The sequence below is a fragment of the Bombina bombina genome, chromosome 2, assembly GCF_027579735.1.
Source record: "Bombina bombina isolate aBomBom1 chromosome 2, aBomBom1.pri, whole genome shotgun sequence".
Lineage (NCBI taxonomy): Eukaryota > Metazoa > Chordata > Amphibia > Anura > Bombinatoridae > Bombina > Bombina bombina.
Window position 1 is genome coordinate 849,039,802 of NC_069500.1, and position 20,922 is coordinate 849,060,723.

Here is a 20,922-nt window from a genome sequence, read left to right on the forward strand (position 1 = left end):
TTCAGAACTCTGGACAGCACTTTTTTTTATTGGTGTATGAATGTATCCACCAATCAGCAAGAATAACGCAGGTTATTCACCAAAAATGGGCCGGCAACTAAACTTACATTCTTGCATTTCAAATAAAGATACCAAGAGAAGGAAGAAAATTTGATAATAGGAGTAAATTAGAAAGTTGCTTAAAATTCGATGCTCTATCTGAATCATGAAAGAAAAAAATTTGGGTACAGTGTCCCTTTAACGTTTGCTTGATCAGTGTAAGAACTGATGTATATACTGTATATCCTTTATTGACCACAACTGGGGGTATGAGATAAGCACACACTAAAGAGGCTTTTTAAGGGCTATGTCCCCTTGAATGCAAAGCAAAGTAAATTGTGTTGATTTTTTATTATCATATTCATTTATAACCCTGGGTGTGCATGTCCAGGGCCGTATTCATTTAGCTTTTATTTTAACACATAAATTATCTTGGGTACTACAGTATTTGAAAATCAATTTTTTAAACAAAGTCTGACTTTATGAAGCTCTGTAAACAATCTAATTTAAACCATTTTATTTATCATTTATCGTATTTCCTAAGGTATCAATAATATTTGTAGGCCAATAACATAACCTTTGAAGCCAAGCTATCATTGTTTATGGTAATGCTAGTGTTAAAAAAAAACAAATGTCAAGCTAAAGCCGAACGTTACCCTCACAATCACAGATTATTATTATCAGTTATTTGTAGAGCGCCAACAGATTCCGCAGCGCTATAAACATAGGCGAAATACAAGGAAACATTTATAGGGATCAAACAGGTAGAGGGCCCTACCAAGAGTTGCACTGTTGTAGTCAGCTCTTAAGAAGGTGATCTACAAACAGCTGGACTTTTAGTCTTACATGCTAAGGGTGTTCAGGGGATAGCAATGGAGGAGAGGAACTGGTATAAAGAAAGGTTAGTGTAGGTTGTATGCATCCACGAACAGTAGAGTCTTTAGGGAGCACTTGAAGCTTTCAAAACTAGGGGAGAGTCTTGTGGAGCGAGGCAGAGAGTTCCACAAGATGGGAGCCAGATAACTTTTACTGTGTTACTACAGTCTACAGCAGTACTAACTTACAGTTCAGAGGACAGTCAGTCAGATAACAGCAATTTTCTTGTCGACAGACAGCAGTGAGCACCCAGCTCTCTTCACTTTCCCGCTACTCTGAAGGCAGCAGCCGTCAATACGTGACGTTGGCGAGCCGCCGCTCCCCCAACCCACAATCCGTAAAATGCTGCCAAGGTCAGGAGCAGACCACCACATGCCATGACACTGTTTGACTGGAGTCAGTCAGGGATGGGTAGGAGGCGGGTACTTACTCGCTAGTCGCTCGCTCCTTTGCTCAACCTCGGACCCTCCCTCCCAGGCAGTCAGTCACCGACCCAAAAGGGGCATAACGCAGCACTTTAGCAGCCGCCCAGAGAGCGCGAGCTTGACACTGACAGTGTACAACAAAAGACAGTCAAGTGTCAACAGTGTACTACGGCTACACCTACAATATGCATACAAAGTCTTTAAAAAAAAAAAAAAGTTTAAAGAGTTACTGACCGTGACTGCATCTGCATTTAAAAAAAAAATGAAAATACACTGACTACAGGCAGGTGCGGTGGTGCCCCTCACTGCAATGCGCATGTAGGCACAAGCCTACTGTGCCTAATGGGAAATCCGGCCCTGCTTATTAGATGTACAGACATTCCAAAATCATAGTGTTTGCTATAAATGTCTTCTATGAAACTTGTGCAGAGATATTAAAAGGGACTTTTGTAAGGCTTGAGAGGGGTTTCCCTCTTCACTAACTAGTGATTATTGTCCTTTTCCTTCAGAAAATAAACTGTTGTATAATCACTATTAAAAAATAATTTTGAGTAAAATGCCCCAATAAATACTGATATAGTGGTTATTCTATTTAAATAGACATAATAAAATTAAATCAGCCACCCTGAGTTCAAGGGCTAGATTTAACAAGCAGCGGATACTGCTTTCTCTGACTGAAGTTTCCGGCAGCGGTCGTAACTTGTCCTTAACTTGTCCGATCCGATTGGGATTATTGACACCCCCTGTTAGCGGCCGATTGGGCATTTAATAAATTGAGACCCAAGTATCTCTTTGTATCAATACCACCCATAGGCGGAGCTTCTTGAAGATTGGGAAGGAGGCAGAGGTAAGTGTTAATTTCCATATTACAGCTTTTAGCATATTTTAACATTATGCAAACTCTTACGGGTACATTTCTTTTTTGATTATTTTTTTTACAATATAATTGGCTGTTTAGATATTATGCAGAGTATTTCCGAATTTTATAGTTCCATTTAGACATAAAAGCATCAACCAATTATATACTGATTGAATGTTTGACAACTACATTGTACTGCAATCCATTTTCAAATTCGAAAAACTAATTTATTTTAACATATACAATCCAATGTTCAACACAATATAGTAATTTAGTTTCTTTCTAATTAAAATCAACATTATTTTGTTCATTTTTGCCACAAAGCAGTGTTCATTTTTCAGTTCCATTTAAAGCATATATTCTGAGAAGCTTTTTTTTTTTAATATTCTGCTGAATACAGGTATTATAAGACAATCTGCATTTGAGTTAGATACAATTCCAGTAACTGAAACTTCATTAGCAAAACAAAGCATGCAGCTACAAAAGAAAATCGTTTGTGCGTTACGGTATAATAATCTTCTTTGTCTCTTCTATTTTAATATGCTGATTTTAGAACTAATATTCAGGTGCTCTGTGGGCAGCTATATCTAATAAATCTTTCCACATTTTTCACTGCCAAACCGCAAATGATAATGTTTTTTGAGTTTGGACATTGCTTGATATTTAGCTCTGACTATATTCCAGGAAATAAATCAGTGTGTGTTGAAGTGATCTTACTGACACATGACATATCTTATATTCTGCATGAATTGCTCCAATGTGGTCTTTTAGTTTTGGCTGATGTAGCATACATTTTTATTATTATTTCAAAAGTGATTTAAAAATACATATGACCCTGAAAAGACAGTTCATTGTATGATTTGTATCTAGGAAGGCATTGTATAGAGGGTGTCTGCTCAATGTAATCCACATTTAACTGTTTGTAAAAAGCATCAGTTGCTAACTATTGTGAATTTGCAGCAGCCGTAGCATCGGGATATTGACCATACTTTCAAAATTGTTCTCATCAGCTATAATCTTTACTAACCTTTTTCTGGTTGACTCATTTTGAATACTGGGATTTTTTTTTAGGCAGTTAGTCTTCCTGTGTAGGACATCTTACATTTTCCATTCACTTGGTTTTGTGGATAGGAGATATTTAATACAAAGGAACTATTATACCAGTAATTCTAATTACAATTTTTGGATATCATTTGTTTATAATTTTTGTTAGCAGCCCAAATCAATTCTATAAAAAAAAAAAAAAAATACATTTTGGGATTGGGAAATAACAAAAAAAATTGGCATCAACAGGAAATCAACTGGTGCCTTATTTATTAATATTAAAGCTGTTGCCAATTTGTTTTATATTTCCAAAATGCATTTTTTGTTCCATAGAAAAACAATCATGTAAATTGCAGTAAATGCTACTATTCATGATAGCACAGGTGTATGACTGCTACCCGCATGGACCGGGATTAAATGACATGTGCAATCAGATTAGAATGAATGCAAACCCCCCCCCCCCCACACACACACACACACACACACTAATTTTGGTGTCTTTTGTGCATTCCTTTTAAGGGTCAGTCTAGTCAAAAATAAACTTTCATGATTCCGATAGGGCATGCAATTTTAAATAACTTTCCAATTAATTTTATGATCAAATTTGCTTTGTTCTCTTGGTATCATAGTTGAAAGTTAAACCTAGGTAGGCTCATATGCTAATTTAACTTCTAAGCCCTTGAAGGCCGCCTCTGATCTGAATGCATTTTAAAAAAAAATTCACAGTTAGAGGGCGTTAGTTCATGTATGCTGTATAGATACCATTGTACTCACGCCTATGGAGTTACATAGGAGATGTAATACTTGTGGTATATCTCCCTATCAGACCAAACTTGGCCAGTAGTCTTCTTATCCCGGCGTCAAGTGGAAGGGTAAGGAAATATCCCAGAACAAGAGAATAAAGCAAATGAGGTAACAGTACTCACAGTAGAGGGGCAATCCTTCTCGGCAATACAGGGAATAACTGGAGAGTAGTCAGGCAAGCAGAGTTCGGCAACAATGAGACAATCCACAGTAACAGCAGTTAAGGGGGTTAATCAGAAGAGTGGTCAGAGGCAAGCAGAGTTCTGCAGCAGTAATGCAACACGGCAGTTTAGGGGTTAAACAACAGAGAGTGGTCAGACAGGCAGAGTTCAGTAACAATTAGGCAATCCAGCAAATCAGGGGTTAAACAGGCAGAGTGGTCAGACAGGCAGCGTTCAGTAACAATTAAGCAATCCAGCAATTCATGGGTTAAACAGGCAGAGTGGTCAGACAGGCAGAGTTCAGTAACGATAAAGCAATCCAGCAATTCAATAGCAATAAGCACCCAGGAGCACACACAGTACCACCTATACTTGGGCAAGGTATAGGAAGTGAGGTGAGACTTACATAGGAGCAGATTCGCGCCAGCAGACCGGTGAGCGGCATCAGAGGAAGTAGACAGTGTGTGGCGATTACACCATTGCCACAACAACCGCTGCAACCATGGAAACGGCCATGGAAAGGAAACGCCAAGCCACCGCTGAGATGGAGCGGCGTGACAGGTGACAGCACTGGTTGAATAAAATGCAAGTCTGTCAAAAGTACTGAAACAAGGGGGCTGTCTGCAGAGGCTTAGATGTATTAATATAACTGTAATGAGAGAAAAAGGAACAAATGTGCATACACAAGTGTCCAAGGGGCGCTCTTCAAAAACCAAATATATAACAAAAACAAAAACACAAGCAAAAAAATTGTATAAAAGTCCCAAAACACTCCTAGGGAAGAATAGGCGCCTCTGTCTTTTCCTCTTCCAGATCATTAATATAACTGGGGAATGGGTAATAAAGGGATTAAATATGTTTTTAAACAATAAAAATTCTGGTGTAGATTGTCCCTTAAAAAAAAGCCACAAAAATGAGCAAGTCCTTTAACCTAAACAAATGAACACAAAGAATGTGAAACACAAAATTTTGTTAATTCAGTTGAAGCTGTTACTCTAAAGTCTAGAAAAGTTTTTAGGCAGATGAGAAAACATAATTTATGCTTACCTGATAAATTCCTTTCTTCTGTTGTGTGATCAGTCCACGGGTCATCATTACTTCTGGGATATAACTCCTCCCCAACAGGAAATGCAAGAGGATTCACCCAGCAGAGCTGCATATAGCTCCTCCCCTCTACGTCACTCCCAGTCATTCGACCAAGAATCAACGAGAAAGGAGAAACCAAGGGTGAAGTGGTGACTGGAGTATAATTTAAAAGATATTTACCTGCCTTAAAAAACAGGGCGGGCCGTGGACTGATCACACAACAGAAGAAAGGAATTTATCAGGTAAGCATAAATTATGTTTTCTTCTGTTATGTGTGATCAGTCCACGGGTCATCATTACTTCTGGGATACCAATACCAAAGCAAAAGTACACGGATGACGGGAGGTATAGGCAGGCTCATTATACAGAAGGAACCACTGCCTGAAGAACCTTTCTCCCAAAAATAGCCTCCGAAGAAGCAAAAGTGTCAAATTTGTAAAATTTGGAAAAAGTATGAAGCGAAGACCAAGTTGCAGCCTTGCAAATCTGTTCAACAGAGGCCTCATTCTTAAAGGCCCAAGTGGAAGCCACAGCTCTAGTAGAATGAGCTGTAATTCTTTCAGGAGGCTGCTGTCCAGCAGTCTCATAGGCTAAGCGAATTATGCTACGAAGCCAGAAGGAGAGAGAGGTAGCCGAAGCCTTATGACCTCTCCTCTGACCAGAGTACACGACAAACAGGGAAGACGTTTGTCGAAAATCCTTAGTTGCCTGCAAGTAGAACTTGAGGGCACGAACTACATCCAGATTGTGTAGAAGACGTTCCTTCTTTGAAGAAGGATTCGGGCACAGGGAAGGAACCACGATCTCTTGATTGATGTTCCTGTTAGTGACTACCTTAGGTAAGAACCCAGGTTTTGTACGCAGAACTACCTTATCTGAATGAAAAATCAAATAAGGAGAATCACAATGTAAAGCTGATAACTCAGAGACTCTCCGAGCCGAAGAAATAGCCATTAAAAATAACACTTTCCAAGATAACAACTTTATATCAATGGAATGAAGGCCTGGACGTCTGGATTTTCTGACAGACGCCTGTGCAACAAGATGGACAGAGCTGAGATCTGTCCCTTTAATGAACTAGCCGATAAACCCTTTTCTAAACCTTCTTGTAGAAAGGACAATATCCTAGGAATCCTAACCTTACTCCAGGAGTAACCTTTGGATTCGCACCAGTATAGGTATTTACGCCATATCTTATGGTAAATCCTTCTGGTAACAGGCTTCCTAGCCTGTATCAGGGTATCAATAACCGACTCAGAAAAACCACGTTTTGATAAAATCAAGCGTTCAATTTCCAAGCAGTCAGCTTCAGAGAAGTTAGATTTTGATGTTTGAATGGACCCTGTATCAGAAGGTCCTGTCTTAGAGGTAGAGACCAAGGCGGACAGGATGACATGTCCACTAGATCTGCATACCAAGTCCTGCGTGGCCATGCAGGCGCTATTAGAATCACTGATGCTCTCTCCTGTTTGATTTTGGCAATCAATCGAGGAAGCAGCGGGAAGGGTGGAAACACATAAGCCATCCCGAAGTTCCAAGGTGCTGTCAAAGCATCTATCAGAACCGCTCCCGGATCCCTGGATCTGGACCCGTAGCGAGGAAGTTTGGCGTTCTGGCGAGACGCCATGAGATCTATCTCTGGTTTGCCCCAACGTCGAAGTATTTGGGCAAAGACCTCCGGATGAAGTTCCCACTCCCCCGGATGAAAAGTCTGGCGACTCAAGAAATCCGCCTCCCAGTTCTCCACTCCCGGGATGTGGATTGCTGACAGGTGGCAAGAGTGAGACTCTGCCCAGCGAATTATCTTTGATACTTCCATCATTGCTAGGGAGCTTCTTGTCCCTCCTTGATGGTTGATGTAAGCTACAGTCGTGATGTTGTCCGACTGAAACCTGATGAACCCCCGAGTTTTTAACTGGGGCCAAGCCAGAAGGGCATTGAGAACTGCTCTCAATTCCAGAATGTTTATTGGCAGGAGACTTTCCTCCTGATTCCATTGTCCCTGAGCCTTCAGAGAATTCCAGACAGCGCCCCAACCTAGTAGGCTGGCGTCTGTTGTTACAATTGTCCAGTCCGGCCTGCTGAATGGCATCCCCCTGGACAGATGTGGCCGAGAAAGCCACCATAGAAGAGAGTTTCTGGTCTCTTGATCCAGATTCAGAGTAGGGGACAAGTCTGAGTAATCCCCATTCCACTGACTCAGCATGCACAATTGCAGCGGTCTGAGATGTAGACGTGCAAAGGGTACTATGTCTATTGCTGCTACCATTAAGCCGATCACCTCCATGCATTGAGCTACTGACGGGAGTTGAATGGAATGAAGGACACGGCATGCATTTAGAAGCTTTGTTAATCTGTCTTCTGTCAGATAAATCTTCATTTCTACAGAATCTATAAGAGTCCCCAAGAATGGAACTCTTGTGAGAGGAAAGAGAGAACTCTTCTTTTCGTTCACTTTCCATCCATGCGACCTTAGAAATGCCAGAACTAACTCTGTATGAGACTTGGCAGTTTGAAAGCTTGAAGCTTGTATCAGAATGTCGTCTAGGTACGGAGCTACCGAAATTCCTCGCGGTCTTAGTACCGCCAGAAGGGCACCCAGAACCTTTGTGAAGATTCTTGGAGCCGTAGCCAATCCGAATGGAAGAGCTACAAACTGGTAATGCCTGTCTAAGAAGGCAAACCTTAGATACCGGTAATGATCTTTGTGAATCGGTATGTGAAGGTAAGCATCCTTTAAATCCACTGTGGTCATGTACTGACCCTTTTGGATCATGGGTAAGATTGTCCGAATAGTTTCCATTTTGAACGATGGAACTCTTAGGAATTTGTTTAGGATCTTTAAATCCAAGATTGGCCTGAAAGTTCCCTCTTTTTTGGGAACCACAAACAGGTTTGAGTAAAACCCTTGTCCTTGTTCCGACCGCGGAACCGGATGGATCACTCCCATTAATAACAGATCTTGTACACAGCGTAGAAACGCTTCTTTCTTTATCTGGTTTGTTGACAACCTTGACAGATGAAATCTCCCTCTTGGGGGAGAGAATTTGAAGTCTAGAAGGTATCCCTGAGATATGATCTCTAGCGCCCAGGGATCCTGAACATCTCTTGCCCAAGCCTGGGCGAAGAGAGAGAGTCTGCCCCCCACTAGATCCGGTCCCGGATCGGGGGCCCTCGATTCATGCTGTCTTAGGGGCAGCAGCAGGTTTCCTGGCCTGCTTGCCCTTGTTCCAGGACTGGTTAGGTTTCCAGCCTTGTCTGTAACGAGCAACAGCTCCTTCCTGTTTTGGTGCAGTGGAAGTTGGTGCTGCTCCTGCTTTGAAATTCCGAAAGGGACGAAAATTAGACTGTCTAGCCTTAGCTTTGGCTTTGTCTTGAGGCAGGGCGTGGCCCTTACCTCCTGTAATGTCAGCGATAATTTCTTTCAAACCGGGCCCAAATAAAGTTTGCCCCTTGAAAGGTATATTAAGTAATTTGGACTTAGAAGTTACATCAGCTGACCAGGATTTTAGCCACAGCGCCCTACGTGCCTGAATGGCGAATCCTGAGTTCTTAGCCGTAAGTTTGGTTAAATGTACTACGGCCTCCGAAATGAATGAATTAGCTAGTTTAAGGACTCTAAGCCTGTCCGTAATGTCGTCCAGCGTAGCTGAACTAAGGTTCTCTTCCAGAGACTCAATCCAAAATGCTGTCGCAGCCGTAATCGGCGCGATGCATGCAAGGGGTTGCAATATAAAACCTTGTTGAACAAACATTTTCTTAAGGTAACCCTCTAATTTTTTATCCATTGGATCTAAAAAAGCACAGCTATCCTCCACCGGGATAGTGGTACGCTTAGCTAAAGTAGAAACTGCTCCCTCCACCTTAGGGACCGTTTGCCATAAGTCCCGTGTGGTGGCGTCTATTGGAAACATCTTTCTAAATATTGGAGGGGGTGAGAACGGCACACCGGGTCTATCCCACTCCTTAGTAACAATTTCAGTTAGTCTCTTAGGTATAGGAAAAACGTCAGTACTCGCCGGTACCGCAAAGTATTTATCCAACCTACACAATTTCTCTGGTATTGCAACAGTGTTACAATCATTAAGAGCCGCTAAAACCTCCCCTAGTAATACACGGAGGTTCTCCAATTTAAATTTAAAATTTGAAATATCTGAATCCAATCTGTTTGGATCAGAACCGTCACCCACAGAATGAAGCTCTCCGTCCTCATGCTCTGCAAGCTGTGACGCAGTATCAGACATGGCCCTAGTATTATCAGCGCACTCTGTTCTCACCCCAGAGTGATCACGCTTGCCTCTTAGTTCTGGTAATTTAGCCAAAACTTCAGTCATAACAGTAGCCATATCTTGTAATGTTATCTGTAATGGCCGCCCAGATGTACTAGGCGCCACAATATCACGCACCTCCCGGGCGGGAGATGCAGGTACTGACACGTGAGGTGAGTTAGTCGGCATAACTCTCCCCTCGCTGTTTGGTGAAATTTGTTCAATTTGTACAGATTGGCTTTTATTTAAAGTAGCATCAATACAGTTAGTACATAAATTTCTATTGGGCTCCACCTTGGCATTGGAACAAATGACACAGGTATCTTCCTCTGAATCAGACATGTTTAACACACTAGCAAATAAACTTGCAACTTGGTTACAATCTTATTTAACAAAAACGTACTGTGCCTCAAAGAAGCACTAAACGATTAAATGACAGTTGAAATAATGAACTGAAAAACAGTTATAGCATCAATCCTTGAAAACAACACAACTTTTAGCAAAGGTTTGTTCCCATTAGTAAAGTAACAATAATTAAATTTGAAACATAAAAATTACAGAGCAACGTTTTTAATCACAGTCAATATATAAGTCTCACAGCTCTGCTGAGAGAATCTACCTCCCTCCAAAGAAGTTTGAAGACCCCTGAGTTCTGTTAGAGATGAACCGGATCATGCAGGAAATACAAGAGTAACTGACTGGAAATTTTTGATGCGTAGCAAAGAGCGCCAAAAACGGCCCCTCCCCCTCACACACAGCAGTGAGAGAGAAACGAAACTGTCACAATTAAAACAAGCAACTGCCAAGTGGAAAAATAATGCCCAAACATTTATTCACTCAGTACCTCAGAAAATGCAAACGATTCTACATTCCAGCAAAAACGTTTAACATAATAAATGCCTATTAAAAGGTTTAATGTACTTTTTACAGAGTAATTCCAGTGAAGTACCATCCCCAGAATACTGAAGTGTAGAGTATACATACATGTCATTATAACGGTATGGCAGGATTTTCTCATCAATTCCATTCAGAAAATAAAAACTGCTACATACCTCAATGCAGATTCATCTGCCCGCTGTCCCCTGATCTGAAGCTTTTACCTCCCTCAGATGGCCGAGAAACAGCAATATGATCTTAACTACTCCGGTTAAAATCATAGTAAAAACTCTGGTAGATTCTTCTTCAAACTCTGCCAGAGAGGCAATAACACGCTCCGGTGCTATTGTAAAATAACAAACTTTTGATTGAAGTTATAAAAACTAAGTATAATCACCATAGTCCTCTCACACATCCTATCTAGTCGTTGGGTGCAAGAGAATGACTGGGAGTGACGTAGAGGGGAGGAGCTATATGCAGCTCTGCTGGGTGAATCCTCTTGCATTTCCTGTTGGGGAGGAGTTATATCCCAGAAGTAATGATGACCCGTGGACTGATCACACATAACAGAAGAAAGAGGCTTCCAATTTACAGTTTTTACACAGTTCAATAGTGATCCAACAATGTCCTTGTGGGTTGATTGATAGTATTATTGACAGTCCTGACCCCATTAACAAAAATAAACATAAAAAAACTTGTTTGTGCTGCTGCTGGCCTGTATCAGTAGCACTAGATACTATTTTAATTATAACATAATGTAGTAGTCTACATTAACAGATAATACATAATAATATTAAAAAAAGGTCTAATCGATAGGTCTAATCACATAAGGTGATCAAGTTCTGTGCAATCTGGTGAATACGAGGCCAGTTGTAAAACTTGCCTCTAACTGTGACAACTAAAACTCAACTTACTAAAAGTTGTCCCCATTGTGGCATGAATAGTGGCTCCTAATCAGTGTGAAAGGCCAAGACATTATGTAATTATCTTATACTACATCTATTCAAAAAGTTAGGCCTAAGTATGAGGAGAAAGAATATGGTAGAGAGAACTTATCATGTAGTGTATGGATGATCTGTGAGGAAGGTTAATCTCTGTGGTGTTTCACTGTTGTGCATTGCTGTTGTGTGGGGGAGGTTTTTGTCTGATTAAAAAGAGCAGTTATTTTAAAACAAATTATTCAATTATCTTCTAGAGTTCTTCCTCATTTAATGATGAAAAAGTACAACAATGAGCAGAGATCTATGTCAATATGGATTTCTATAACTAGCTGATGTCTGCCTGCTGGCTGTCTTACACACATATTATTCACATTCTGAAGTAGAGAAGCATAGAAAATGTGCTACTTATGCACTTGAAGGGGTCTAGGTCAAGGTTCTTCAAACCACTGGCTGTGACTCATTACTGGGTCACAACTTGTGTGTTGTAGGAAAGTGTGTGGTGTGTGTTTTATATGAGAGTGTGTGTGGTGTGCGCGCGTTATATGAGAGTGTGTGTGCGTTATATGAGAGTGTGTGTGCGTTATATGAGAGTGTGTGTGGTGTGTGTTTTATATGAGAGTGTGTGTGTTTGGTGTGCGTTTTATATGAGAGTGTGTGTGTTTGGTGTGCGTTTTATATTAGAGTGTGTGTGGTGTGGTGTGTGTTTTATATGAGAGTGTGTGTGGTGTGGTGTGTGTTTTATATGAGAGTGTGTGTGTGTGGTGTGTGATTTATATGAGAGTGTGTGTATGGTGTGTGTTTTATATGAGAGTGTGTGTGTGATGTGTGTTTTATATGAGAGTGTATGTGGTGTGGTGTGTGTTTTATATGAGTGTGTGTGTGGTGTGTGTTTTATATGAGAGTGTGTGTGGTGTGTGTGTGTTATATGAGAGTGTGTGTGGTGTGTGTTCTATGAGTGTGTGGTGTGTGTGGTGTGTGTTCTATGAGTGTGTGGTGTGTGCGAGTGGTGTGCGTGTGGTTTATGAGTGTGTGGTGTGTGTGTTTTATGAGTGTGTGTGTGGTGTGTGTTATATGAGTGTGCAATGTGGTGTGCGTGGGGTTTAATGATGAAAAAGTACAACAATGTGCAGAGATGCACGTCAATATGATTTCTATAACTAGCTGATATCTGCCTGCTGGTTGTCTTATGCACATATTATGTATATACTCATTACTGGGTCACAACACCATGTTCACTGGGCCACAATTTGTGTGTGTGTGTTGTAGGAAAGCGTGTGGTGTGTGTTTTATATGAGAGTGTATGTGGTGTGAGCGCGTTATATGAGAGTGTGTGTGCGTTATATGAGAGTGTGTGTGGTGTGTGTTTTATATGAGAGTGTGTGTGGTGTGTGTTTTATATGAGAGTGTGTGTGGTGTGTGTTTTATATGAGAGTGTGTGTGTGTGTGTGTTATATGAGAGTGTGTGTGGTGTGTGTGTGTTATGAGTGTGCGAGTGGTGTGCGTGTGGTTTATGAGTGTGTGGTGTGTGTGTGGTGTGTGTTATATGAGTGTGCAATGTGGTGTGCGTGGGGTTTATGAGCGTGTGGTTTATGAGTGTGTGTTGTGTGTGTGTTCTATGAGTGTGTGTGTGTGTGGTGTGTGCACGTTATATGAGTGTACATGTGGTTTAGGAGTGTGTGGTGTGTGTGTGTGTGTTATATGAGTGTGTGTGCAGTGTGCTTTACAGACAATTTTGCCATTCAGGTGGCCTTATAAAGTAGCCGGGTGGGGAAGTGTGATATTTTGTAAAATTATAACATTTTCTGCTATCCAAAGCACAATTTATTTGCATAATTTAACAATTGAATTTAATTACAATTGGGTAGATTACACGTTTTGCGCTAAACAGGGTGTGAAACTAACGCCAAAAAAGTTGCATTATTTCACTCTCCATAGCGATGCCATTACGAGTTACTGAAAAGCCTCCTTGTGCGTGTTCTATGGTGACATTAAGCTCCATACCGCACAAAATCCAAGGGCTGCTTTGGCGTGCTCGTGCACGCTTTCCCCCATAGACATCAATGGGGAGAAGGTGTTAGAAAAAAATCTAACACCTGAAGTGCAGAATGAAAAATCTCTGTAACCCAACCTCATTGATGTCTATGGGGGAAAAAAAAAACACGCTAACATAAATCCCAAGTCTAAACACCCCTAATCTGCCACCCCTGACATCTAAATAAAGTTATTAACCCCTAATCTGCCACCCCGACATCGCAGCAACTAATAAAAGTAATTAACTGCTATTCCACCGCTCCCCGACATCGCCGCCACAATAATAAAGTTATTAGCCCCTATTCCGCCCTTCCCCGACTTGTTTTGTGCTGGGTTTTTTTAGATTAGGGCTTTGGGCTTTTTTAAAAGAGCTGAATGCCCTTTTAAGGGCAATGAAAAAGAGCTGAATGCCCTTTTAAGGGCAATGCTCATACAACTGTCCCTTTAGGGGCAATGGGTAGCTTAGGTTTTTTTTAGAGTTAGGTTTTTTTATTTTTGGGGGTTGGTTGGGTGGTGGCGTTTTACTGTTGGGGAAACTTTGTATTTTTTACAGGTAAAAGAGCTGTTTAACTTAGGGCAATGCCCTACAAAATGCCCTTTTAAAGGCTATTGGTAGTTTATTGTAGGCTAGTTTATTGTAGGCTAGGGGGTGTTTTTATTTAGTGGGGCTTTTTATTTTAATAGGGCTATTAGATTAGGTGTAATTGTTTTTATTTTTGATCATTTTGATTATTATTTTTTGTAAGCTTAGTGTTTATTATTTTTTGTAATCTTATTTTTTTTATTTTTTTCGTAGTGTTAGGATTTTTTAAATTTGTAATTTAGATTTTTTAATTGGTAGTTTTTTTAATTTTATTAGAATAGTAATGTTAGGTTTATTTTTATTTTACAGGTAAGTTTTTATTTATTTTAATATAGTTATATTATAATTTTAATTTAAAGTTAGGGGGTATTAGATTTGGGGGTTAATAGTTTAATTTAGTGTTTTGCGATGTGGGGGGCCAGTGGTTTAGGGGTTAATAGGTTTATTTAGTGGGGGCGATATGGGAGGCGGGAGGTTTAGAGGTCAATAACTATTACAGTGGCTGCGATGTGGGAGGCCGAAGGTTAAGGGGTTAATAACTTTATTATAGTGACTGCAAAGTCAGGGAGCGGCGGATTAGGGGTTAATAGCTTTATTATAGTGTTAGCAATGTCGGGGCGGTGGATTAGGGGTTATTAGGTTTATTTAATAGTTGCAATGTGGGTGGGCAGCAGATTAGGGGTTAATAAGTTTAATATAGTGTTTGCAATGCGGGAGGGTGGCGGTTTAGGGGTTAATAGGTAGTTTATGGGTGTTAGTGTACTTTGTAACAGTTTAGTTATGAGTTTTGTGAAACATTTTTGTTGCGCAAAACTCATAACTACTGCTCTCAGATGACGGTATGGATCTTGTCGGTATAGGCTGTAGCCCAAGCATTTTAGCCTCAACGCACAACCTGTAATACCGGCGCTATGAAAATCCCATGCAAAAACGCCATTTTTTTTTAGTGCGGAATGGACGTTGCGTTACAGGCTAAAATGCTTGCAGTATAGCTATACTGATACGACTCGTAATATGTGTTCCTGGCCATTACGCTGGAATTGCCATTTTTTCAGCGTTAAAAGTCGTAATCTACCTGAATGTGAGCATTACATATTGTAGAATTGTAACATTAGCTGAATTTAGCTTATTTTTGAAAAAATTTTGCCAGGTGGTCAGTAAAGTCAGCCGGGTGGTGCACCCATTAAAAAATATAAATTATGCTTACCAGATAATTTCCTTTCCCTCTGTACAGGGAGAGTCCACAGCTGCATTCCTTACTTGTGGGAACTACTGAACCTGGCCACCAGGAGGAGGCAAAAACACCCCAGCCACAGTCTTAAAGGGACACTGAACCCAAATTTTTTCTTTTGCTCTTCAGATAGAGCATGAAATTTTAAGCAACTTTCTAATTTACTCCTATTATCAATTTTCATTCATTCTCTTTGTATCTTTATTTGAAATGCAAGAATGTAAGTTTAGATGCCGGCCCATTTTTGGTGAACAACCCGAGTTGTTCTTGCTGAATGGTGGATAAATTCATCCACCAATAAAAAAGTGCTGTCCACAGTTCAGAACCCCCCAAAAAACTTAGATGTCTTCTTTTTCAAATAAAGATAGCAAGAGAACGAATAAAAATTGATAATAGGAGTAAATTAGAAAGTTGCTTAAAATTTCATGCTCTATCTGAATCACGAAAAAAATTGGGTTCAGTGTCCCTTTAAATACCTCCCCCACTTCCCTCATCTCCCAGTCATTCTGCCGAGGGAACAAGGAACAAATATCAGGGTGAAAAAGGTGCCAAAAGAATAAATTAAAATTTTGGGCTGCCCATCGGAGAACATAAATAAATAGACAGCCCTGGGAAATTGCATTCCTTTGGAACAATTAGGAACATTTTGGAGATAAGGCTTGGTATACCAAATTACATTATAATAAATACAAAAATTGGTGCCTATATTCAGGTGGCAAAAGTGTCTTAAAGGGACACTGAACCCAATTTTTTTCTTTTGTGATTCAGATAGAACATGCAGTTTTAAGCAACTTTCTAATTTACTCCTATTATAAATTTTTCTTCGTTCTCTTGCTATCTTTATATGAAATAAAAGCCATCTAAGCTTTTTTGGGTTAAGAACTCTGGACAGCACTTTTTGATTGGTGGATGGATTTTTTCCACCAATCAGCAAGGACAACCCAGGTTGTTCACCAAAATGGGCCGGCATCTAAACTTAGATTCCTGCATTTTAAATAAAGATACCAAGAGAATAAAGAAAATTTGATAATAGGAGTAAATTAGAAAGTTGCTTAAAAATTCATGCTCTATCTGAATCACAAAAGAAAAATGTTGGGTTCAGTGTCCCTTTAATATACATTGGGAGCACCTTATTAAAGTTAAACACTGGTGTCCAAATATTTAACAGTTACCAATATTACCACTCACTTCTTTGCTAGGATGATGGTATTGTTAAAAAAAAAAAAAAAAACCCTAAGGTTTACTAAAAATCAAAATCTACAAAGGATCCTTACTCCTCATATTTTATTCACATTATATCATCCAGGAAACTACATGCAATCCTTACAAATTAGGCTGCATCCCTTGGGGTCTTAAGGGCCCCGAGGAATAAAAACTTGTAATAGAGTTATCTGGCATATGACTCGTTTTGAATGTAATTTAATAAAGCATAACATTTTGTCAAAAGACGATTCACCTAATTACAGTGAAGCCACATGCAAGGAACCAATGTAATAATGCCACTGGAGTTGTAATAGGAAAATTATTTGCAAATTTCCCTTTATGGCATAATTAAGCCATGACCCCCAATTTTGACAGAATTGGAACATTGCTAAAAAAAGTCCTCTTCAATTTAAAGGGACATAAACAAGTTGGAATAGAGGCACTGTTTACTTTAATTACTTTACCTGCAAATTTATACTGCAGTGTCTCGCCATTAACCCTTTCTTTTTAGTTTCTGAATTGTAAAGCTCTAACTCCCCCCACACATTTCCTTCTATGGCTGTATCTATATCTATTGTTCTTTTGGTAGAATACAAAAGTGCCCAGTGATTATCTATTGGAGCACGCCTAGAAGCTGTGAACTCAGTTGAAATACAATGCCTGTGTCTAAACACTGATAAGGGGGGTGGAGTTGGTTGCTCCAGGCAGCTTAGCTATGTAATTCATTTTGCTTATTTTTGTAAATTATTTTAAAATACTTGCCAGGAATTTTTAAACATTTAATGCAATTTTTAATTAATTAGCACTTTTAGGATATGCACTAATCTCAACCCGTTTTATGTCCCTTTAATATTATAATAGCACAAGCACAGAATCACCCAGCACAAAACTAAAATGCCCCTAGTAAACTAACACTAACATTGCCTCTTTATGACTGGCATATTTTTAATATGCTGCCATAATTAAAGGGTTTATATTTTGGGCATACCCTATTACATCACTTGACTTCTATGAAATGCATTGCAACACTCTTTGGAAGCCCTAATCCAAACGCAGTGTACTTTGTAATATGACCTGCTTTACATATCTTAACTCATGAGGTGATATGCTGATCTAGTGACATGTAAAATAGCGACATTTGGCTGTCACTGTCATTTTAATCATAACATTGGGACTGATGGCATAACATCATCTAAATAGAATATGCTAGTAATTATATAATTAAAGGTGCAGTAAAGTCAAATTTAAACTTTCATGATTTAGACAGAGCATACAATTTTAAAAAGCTTTCCATTTTACTTTTATTATCAAAATTGCTTTGTTGTCTTGGCATCCTTTGTTGCAAACTAAATCAAGATAGGCTAAATAGAGCTCAGGAGAGTTTGCATGTCTTAAAGGGATGTGACACTTAAATTGTTTCTTCCATGATTCAGATAGAGCATGCCATTTTAAGAAACTTTCTGAATTACTCCTATTATCATTTTTTCCTTTGTTCTCTTAGTATCTTTACTTGAAAAGCAGGAATTTAAAGCTTAGGAGCCAGCACCTGATTAGAGCTTGCTGATTGGTGGCTACATTTAGTACTCTATGGCAGCAGTTTTTGCAACAAATTATAACATCTCTACAAACAATATTGCAAAACACTGCTCCTATAGAGTACTATAAACATGTGTATGCTCCTGAGCTCTTAAAGGGACAGTCAACACCAGAATTTTTGTTGTTTTAAAAAATAGATAATCCCTTAATTACCCATTCCTCAGTTTTGCATAACCAACACAGTTATAATAATACACGTTTTACCTCTGTAATTACCTTGTATTTAAGCCTCAGCAGACTGCCCCCTTATTTCAGCTCTTTTGACAGACTAGCATTTTAGCCCATCAGTGCTCACTCCTCTAAATTCACGTGCATGAGCTCAATTTTATCTATATTAAAGGGACACTGTACCCAAATTTTTTCTTTTGTGATTCAGATAGAGCATGCAATTTGAAGCAACTTTTTAATGTACTCCTATTATCAAATTTTCTTCATTCTCTTGGTATGTTTATTTGAAAAGCAAGAATTTAAGTTTAGATGCCGGCCCATTTTTGCTGACCAACCTGGGTTGTCCATGCTGATTGGGCAGCACCAATAAACAATTGCTGTCCATGGTTCTGAACCACAAATTTGCTGGCTCCTCAGCTTAGATGCCTTCTTTTTCAAATAAAGATATCAAGAGAACGAAGAAAAAATGATAATAGAAGTAAATTAGAAAGTTGCTTAAAATTGCATGCTCTATCTGAATCACAAAAAAAATTGGGTACAGTGTCCCTTTAAGCACATGAACTAATGCCCTCTAGTGGTGAAAAACTGTAAAAATGCATTTAGATTAGAGGTGGCCTTCAAGGTCTAAGAAATTAGCATATGAACCTCCAAGGTTTAACTTTCAACTAAGAATACCAAGGGAACAAAGCAAAATTGGCGATAAAAGTAAATTGGAAAATTGTTAAAATAACATGCCCTATTTGAATCATGAAAGTTTTTTTGGGACTTGACTGTCCCTTTAAGAACCTACCTAGATTTACTCTTCAATGAAGGATACCAAAAGAACAAAGCAATTTTAATAATATAAGTAAATTGGAATGTTGTTTAACAGTGCATGTTTTATCTTAAGTATGAAAGTTTAATTTTGACTTTACTGCTCCCTTTTAAGGGACACTGAACCCAAATTTTTTCTTCCGTGATTCATATAGAGCATGCAATTTTAAGCAACTTTCTAATTTACTCCTACTATCAATTTTTCATCGTTCTTTTGCTATCTTTTTTTTTAAAAATAAAGCATCTAAGCTTTTTTTTTTGGTTCCGACTCTGGACAGCACGTCTTTATTGGTGGATGAATTTATCCACCAATCAGCAAGGACAACCCAGGTTGTTCACCAAAAATAGACAAGCATCTAAACTTACATTCTTGCATTTCAAGTAAAGATACCAAGAGAATAAAGAAAATTTTATAATAGGAGTAAATTAGAAAGTTGCTTAAAATTTCATGCTCTATCTGAACCATGAAAGAAAAATATTGGGTTCAGTGTCCCTTTAAGTCAATGCCTACACTGATTGGATTGGATAAATAAAAGAAATAAACATAAATAATGTAAGGCAAGGTTGTCACTACATTGTTTAACCGCTTCATGCCCCTAGGACGTTCCATGCCGTCCTAACAGTGCTAGGCTTTAACGTCATTAGGATGGCATGGGACGTCTTATTATATAGTGTCCTGCAGCCTCCTCCTTTGAGTGAATGGAAAATCAGACTGGGGGGCGTGTCTAGCATTATAGGCAGTCCCCTATGATCCGATTCTGGACTTGAAATCACGTGATCGCATTGACATTAGCGTGATTTTGTTTTTTCCTGCAAGTGTTTACATGTGGCACTCTCTGCATCGGTGGCTAAAAAAAGGGTATTTCAGGATGCCTCAATATAGAGGCATCACTGCAATATCCTTAAAGCGTCTCAAAGTGATCATAATCGCTTCCAGTGCTTGAAACCACTGAGGACATGGGTACGTCCTTGGTCATTAACTACCAGTTTTTTTGTAGGACGTACCCTGCATGTCCTTGGTCATTAAAGGGATAAAGTAGCTGCACAGGAAGCTTGTAGAAATGAAAATGAACTGCTGTTAGGGCACTTATTGACATACTGAATTGAATCCCTTTTGCTATGAACCCCTGCAATGTGATTAGTTATTAACCCTTAAACCCTTTTCCTATTAACCCCTGTAATGTCTGTAGTCTCTCTGCAACTATATTAACCTCTCTTTCTCCTTTACCCATTACTACATTAACCCTTTCTTTACAACATATTACCTTTCTCCTGTATAGTCTCTTAGCCCAAGCAATACCAATATTGGTCACCCTGCAATAAGTATATGAAACTCTTTTCTCCCCTTATCCCTTACTAAAACTACATTGCCCATATTAGCCCTTTCCATAAAGCAAATTAAGAATCACCTTTCTCCTGTGTCATTTCCAAAATAAAATCATGAAATCTCTAACTCATACAGCAGCCCTTATTCAACCAAATATGTGTGTATTTGTATGTATGTGTGTGTACAGAAACAGAGGTGAAACTATCCAGGAAACAAAGGGTTAAGATAATATAAGCAGGATTTGATTTCCCTTAGCTGTTTCTTCACAAACACATTTTCAGCTTCCTATCATATTAGCAGCTACCATTACACTCACCTAAATGCTTACACAACTGCACAATCACATCACACAGGTGGAGCAAGTAGGGGAGGCTGGTACAGAGATGGGAAATAGATGTGCAGAACAGCAGGAGTGATATGATCACAATACCTCCCACAATAGCTCCCTCAACTGGCCTCCAAATGAACTGCTTTCCAAACTCTAGTCTTGCCTCCAGACTTCTGTGACTGAAGCACAAAAATACAGTACCCCTCAAAAAAGCCTCCCCTGTCTAAGGTACTGCACTAAGTACACCCATAACTAATTAGTCA

The 20,922-nt window shown here is 39.3% G+C and overlaps 1 protein-coding gene across 1 annotated transcript in view; it reads left to right on the plus strand.

The window, feature by feature from the left end:
- The window catches only part of TECRL (trans-2,3-enoyl-CoA reductase like), a 1,178,878-nt gene that overhangs the window by 99,710 nt on the left and 1,058,246 nt on the right, over nucleotides 1–20,922 (plus strand). The window lies entirely within an intron of this gene.